Consider the following 6,000-nt stretch of genomic DNA (forward strand, 5'->3'; position numbering starts at 1 on the left):
CCATCCTGCTGGACGCTCCCCCAACACCTGCAGGAGTGCTGGGTGAGCTGCTTGTGCCCACAGCCCTCCCGCCATCCCCACCATGCAGGCGGGTCCGCTTTGGGCACAACCAGACCGTGTTGCTGAGCGAGGAAGGTCACGAGCTGCTGGACTGCCTCCCCAAAGCCCCACACCTCGACTGGCCAGCCCACATCTCGCGCCGGTCCATCCTGCACTGTGCCTGGGCACCCGTCCCGCTGGCAGAGGAAGGCACAGTGCGGCCACTTTCACCCGCCGGGCAGTCCGAGGAGGAAGAGGACGAGGAGCCAGCGTGTGCCACCTCCCTGCAGCGCTGGCCCACCATGCAGCTCTGGAGCCCACCACCGGAGGCGCCCTCCCCTCCCGCTGCAGCCACCGGCTGCACAGCGGCCCTGGCCTGCCTGCTGTGCCCAGCCTGCCCAGCCTGCCCTGCAGGCGCCTTCAGAGGGCTGCGCAAGGGCCTCCACAGATGTGCCTCCTTCCTGCGAAGGCCACGGCGAGTGCTCAGGAGGCGCCAGGCAAGGGCCAGCTGATTGGGGCCAGCAGCAGGCTCCGCGCCTGGGCAGACGTGCCAGTAACCAGCGCCCGCGGAGCTAGACGCCTTTGCCACCTCTGGGCCAGCGTCAATAAACCTCTGTGCAAGACTCTGCGGGAGGCGAGAGTGAAACACCATGTGAAGTGATATGAAGAAGGCGCAGGAATGCTCCCTGAGTCTTAGGAAGCCAGCCGTTCCCCGAACTCAGGCTTTCCTGCTCCTGACAGGGCTGAGTAGAGCAGCAACATGCAAAAACATGTCTCCAGAACGGAAGTTTAAATGCTTAGCTCAGATGAACCATCACATAGGAAACTGGCTGTCAGAAGAAGTCCGTGAGATCCTTAGAAAGTGCGGTGGATGTGATCCTGGGGGCGCTCTGGAGCAAGATCTGAATTCCCCTGTGAATGGAGACTATGTAGCCTCCAACAGTGATCTGCAGAAAGAAGTTATAAAACGGGGGAGAATTGATATTGGTCAGGGGGCTGAGCGGAAAGATTCATCCAAGCCATCACCCTCAGCAGAACAGTGGGAGGATCCTAAAAGGAATGAGCGTTCCAGAGGCCAAGAGGTCCTCCACTTGATCAAACACCCGGGACTAGAAAATTGCTACGCAAGGAAAAGGGGGAGGGCAGATCTTCAGGTTATCGACAAGACTGCCCTATGTGACAGCCAGCCCAGGATTGGCAGTGAATACCCCTTCCATTTTCGGCACAAGCTGCTGATGCTGGACTACCGTGGAAGGTATCTGGTTTGCCAGGAGCATGGCAAAGCAAAAGAAGGCGTTCTGAGCACTCCGAATGCAACAAGCCTTGGCACTGAGTGCTCAGATAGTGCCTCAGATATGGACAGTGAGTTTTTCAATGCTGAGCGTGAAGAAGGGGATGCCTCTGTTACAGCAGGTCTGACACACACACATGCCATGGACCTCCAGGTGGCGATGTTTCATGGTGCCCATGATTTCACGAGACAGTACATTTCAACAAACCTCGCTTTGTGCCACTTGGTGCTCCCCCTCCTGCTACCAAATCCATGCACCGCACCAAGAGAGTTCCCTCAGCCAAGTTAAAAAGAGCTGGAAAGGGACGGAACAATTGGGAAAGCAGACCACAATTCAGAGGAGCAGACCACAATTCAGAGGCACAAAAACAAACCGATTGATCAGGCAGACACACTCATGGTGTCCTTCATACGGATCGGGAGTTCTCCTTCCTCTTCTAAGGCTCAGCTCCTGAATGCTCTGCCGACTAAACACAAACACGACACTTTCTTCCACCGACATTGCAAAGGCAGCACCAAAGGCTGTCTTCTAATGACAGGTGTTGCGGAGATCTCTTGGTCCTGTGCCAGTGGCAGTGCTGATGACACTTTTGACGGCTGTGTTGCTTTTTGTAACCTGCATGGAGATGCTAGAGGTCATGAACAACAATTGCCATTTTTACAGCAGATCTCTTCTGTGAAGGAGGCTCTCAGTTAGCTGAGTCTGACCAGAGTGACAAGAAAGGCGTGAACATTGTACGTGACCTGTGGCAGTCTCAAAAGCCTTTGATTTGTCTTTTCACTGAAGAAGAGAATGTTGCATGTGGCCGATCTAGCCAGAATGTAAAAAGAGGTATCCAGAACAGAAACACAGCAGAATTAGTAGAGGAGCTGGTAAAAACAATCAGAGACCTACTAGCAAGGACAAACAACCTCTTAAGGCTTGATGCTTGTCAGGACACAGCTCGCCAACGTGGATTTATTGTGGCTAAAGAGGCAGAAGAGTGTGTGAGAGCCAAAGCAAAGGCAAGAACCTTGGTGGGATTCTTGACAAAGGAGAAATTGTGTTTGAGATCAAATCACAGCTACTGCCTCTTCAAGGACAACTATGGTACCCATGGTGTAAAAAGGAGAAAGCTCCCCCGCTTGCAGGAAAAGAGGAACAAGAACATAGAACATCATGGGAGCCAAACTGAGCCAGAGAAGTGTGCAGGACGAAGAAAGCAACTCGACAGAGCGTTCCCCCTCAAGCAGCTGATGAAATCAGTCCTCGCTTTTCTCCAGGCACAGTCAAGAGACACCAAGAAATACTTGCTGCAGTGGAGGAAGGTCTTTAGGGATGACCTGTCCTCTGAGCACTTGGAGGAACTTCAGAAAGAATATCATCAGTGATGGTATCAAATCCTGGAAATAAAGAAAAGCAAGGAAAAAACCACTCTGAAAACAGCATTGATGAATAAGTTAGAAGCCCTCTCCAATGCAGTCAATGATTCATCCATTGGTCTCAAGCGTCTTTTGAGAGAAGTAGGGCAGATTCGTGAAGCTCTAGAATCCTTGAACTCAAAAGATGAATGTTTTTGCAAACTACCTGAAGTGGCAGTCGATCTGACGGTTTCAGGGTATGCCCTTGAAGTGGTGGATGGTGATGCTTCGTCTGTACGGTGACGATGGCTTGGGGCAATCTTTGACAAATTGAGAAGCTAGGGGAGAGAAGAGCGTTTGTTCTCTCAGTGCTTGGCATCCAGAGCCCGGGGAAGTCAAGCCTGCTGAATGCCATGTTTGGTCTGCAGTGGAACGTCAGTGCGGGGAGAGGCACGCGGGGAGCGTTTATGCAGCTGCTTCAGGTGGACGAGAAACGCCAAGAGGCCGTGGACTTTGATTACAGGCTGATTGTTGACACAGCAGGACTTTGTGCCATGGAGGTGGCCAATAAGCAGTCACTTAATGATGACAATGAGCTAGCCACCTTTGGCATTGGCATTGGCAACATGACTCTGATCAATATCTTGGGAGAAAATCCTGGAGACATGCAAGATGTCCTTCAGCTAGCTGGGCAGGCTTTTCTCCGCATGAAGCAAGTCAATCTTTCGCCAAGCTGCTGCTTTGTGCACCACAATGTTGGAGAAATAACTGCCCAGGAACAAAACATGCAAGCACAAAGACGCCTGCAGGAAAAGCTGGAGGAAATGGCAGGGACAGCCGCCCAGCCGCCCAGCAGGCGTTCTGCCATGTCACCTGCTTCAGCGATGTCATCCGCTTTGATGTGAACACCCACAGTCACTACTTTGCTCACCTCTGGGTGGCAAGGAAACCCACGCAGGGCCCCACCCAACCCCCCACACAGCCAGCACGTGCAGCAGTTAAAGAGCACAATTCTCCAAGCTGCCAAGAAGGGATCGCAGGGCACTATTTCAAGGCTCTCGAGCTTGAAAGTTCGTATGAGTGACTTGTGGAAGGCTCTGCTGAATGAAAAGTTTGTTTTCCCTTTCCAAAACACTCGGGAAGTTGCCGCAGACAACAGCTTAGGAACAACCGACAGCCAGTGGACCTGGCAGCTGGGGAGCCACATCCTAGACTTGCAAATGAAACGGAACAATCGGATTAGAAAGGGAGACGTTCCGCATGTGACTCGAAGAAGCCTTATGGAGGAAGTGCAAGATAAATATGAAAGACTCTCTCTCTTTCCCTCTGGAAAGACTTGGAACCATATTTCAGGGAAGATGACGCCAGTGGGCTTTTGATTCAGCGGAAAGCAAGCATTGAAAATCAACCGCAAGATCGGAGAGAAGCACTTGTGGAAGAGACACAGAGAAAGTCTGCCGAGTTCATTGAACGGGAGAAGAATCCGAGCAAAGGGCATCAGAAGAAGCCAGAATGTGAACACGAGCTTGTCAAGAGAAGGCAACTGGTGGCTTTGTCGCTAAAGAAGGAAGAGCTGCATGAAGAAAAGCTGAGGCAACACTTGGCTAGCCTCTGGAAACAATGGCTCTACAAAGTATCTTCCAGTGCACCTCCTCCTGCAGAACGAAACATAAACCTCCCTAGTGAGACCACTCTGCTGGAACATTTCAAGCAAGAGCCAAACAGAGAGGAAGAAATAAAATGCTTCTTGCCAAAGGATGCATTTCCCATGGCATCCCTTGCAGGCAGTGCAAGAGATCATTGCTGCTGGAAGCTGCATTTCATTTCATCCCTTTGTATTTCAGATGCTAGTCGTACTTCCCAAAACATGTCTACAATAAACTCGCGGGCTAGCCTTCTGGTCAGGGTGTCTCCTGGTGCTGGGCTTGTGGCGCGGGTGTCGAGGGGATCTGGGCGTTGTGTTGGGGGTGCTGGTCTTGTCGTGGGGGGTGCAGAGGGGAGTTGGTCCTTGTGTTGGGGGTGCTGGTCTTTGTTTTGAGGTGCAGAGGGGATCTGGACCTTGTGTTGGGGGTGCATAGGGGATCTGGGTGTTGTTGTGGGGGTGCTTAGAGGAGGTGGGCCTTGTGTTGGGGGAGCTGGTCTTGTCATGGGGGTGCAGAGGGGATCAGGGCCTTGTTTCTGGGGTGCTGGGCCTTGTTTTGGGAGTGCTGGGCTTGTCATGGGGGTGCTGAGGGGATCAGGACACAATACGTGCTCCTGATGGGGACCACAGTGTTCACTTCCATCGCCCTCAAGTCCTCAATGGTAGCCAGTGGGTTAGAAGAAATCGGTTTGTCCCTGCCCTTTGCTCCAGTCTTGTAGCAAGTCACTGTTGCCTTGTGCTTGAGGATAACAAGGAAGCTGCCTATACAAAGTCTAGAGAAGCAGGAGCAGCTTCTGCCAATTGGGGCCTCACGCCAGAAAGCTCCCCGCAGGCATGCTGCAAATGGCTTGTGTGCCGTTTCCGCTCACAATTGCAACAAGATTGCTGTGCACAATTGGAGGGCACAGCAGCAACCCGTCCAGAAGGGGAAAAGTGCCCAAAGGAAGAACGAGCCACGCGCTCGGCATGGGCTTGTCAGGGACGACTCTGGGCTTTGGTTGGGCTTTGTGCTGGCGGGAGCTGTGTTGGGGCTGGCCTTGGTGGGCTGCGCCTTGTTGGGGTTTGGGTGAGAGCAGTGTCAGGTGGGGCCTGGGGGTGCCCTGGCAGACCAGGTGTGTGGAAGTGATGTGGCCATGGCATCACAATGCCGGGGTCTTTCTGGAGGTGGGGCTGGGGGAAGTGCCGCTGTCACTTTGCCTGCGAGCGAGCGAGCGAGCGAGTGTGCGAGCGAGTGCGCGAGCAGGTGGAGAGCGTGGTGTTGAGCTGGGGCGAAGGAGCAAGGCAGCGGGGTAAGAGCTGGCTCCTTCCGTCTCTCTGCAGTCTCTCCTCCCCTCGGGGCGCTCTCCCTGGCTTTGTCGCCCCCCCCAGCACCCACCACCCGCTGCACGCTCCCTCGGTGGGCACAAGTGCCACAATCAGGCAAACGTCCCTGCCGCGAAGCCCAGCCACGCTCGGGCACCATTCTGCGCCCTTGCTGCTCACCACCCGGTGTCCCCGCGTCACACGTGGGAAAGCAGCCGTGGGAGCGGGCAGCCAGGCAAGGCCGACGGAGTAAGCGCACCGTGCCCTGCTTTTTGCAGAGTTGCTCTCGGCGGCCTTTGGCTCTTCTCCTGGTGTCAGATTGACGCTGTCGATCTTGGGGTGCGGAGGAGCGTGCACAGGGTGAGCCGCAGAGCAGAGCAGAGCG

The sequence above is a fragment of the Struthio camelus genome, chromosome 3, assembly GCF_040807025.1.
Source record: "Struthio camelus isolate bStrCam1 chromosome 3, bStrCam1.hap1, whole genome shotgun sequence".
NCBI lineage: Eukaryota > Metazoa > Chordata > Aves > Struthioniformes > Struthionidae > Struthio > Struthio camelus.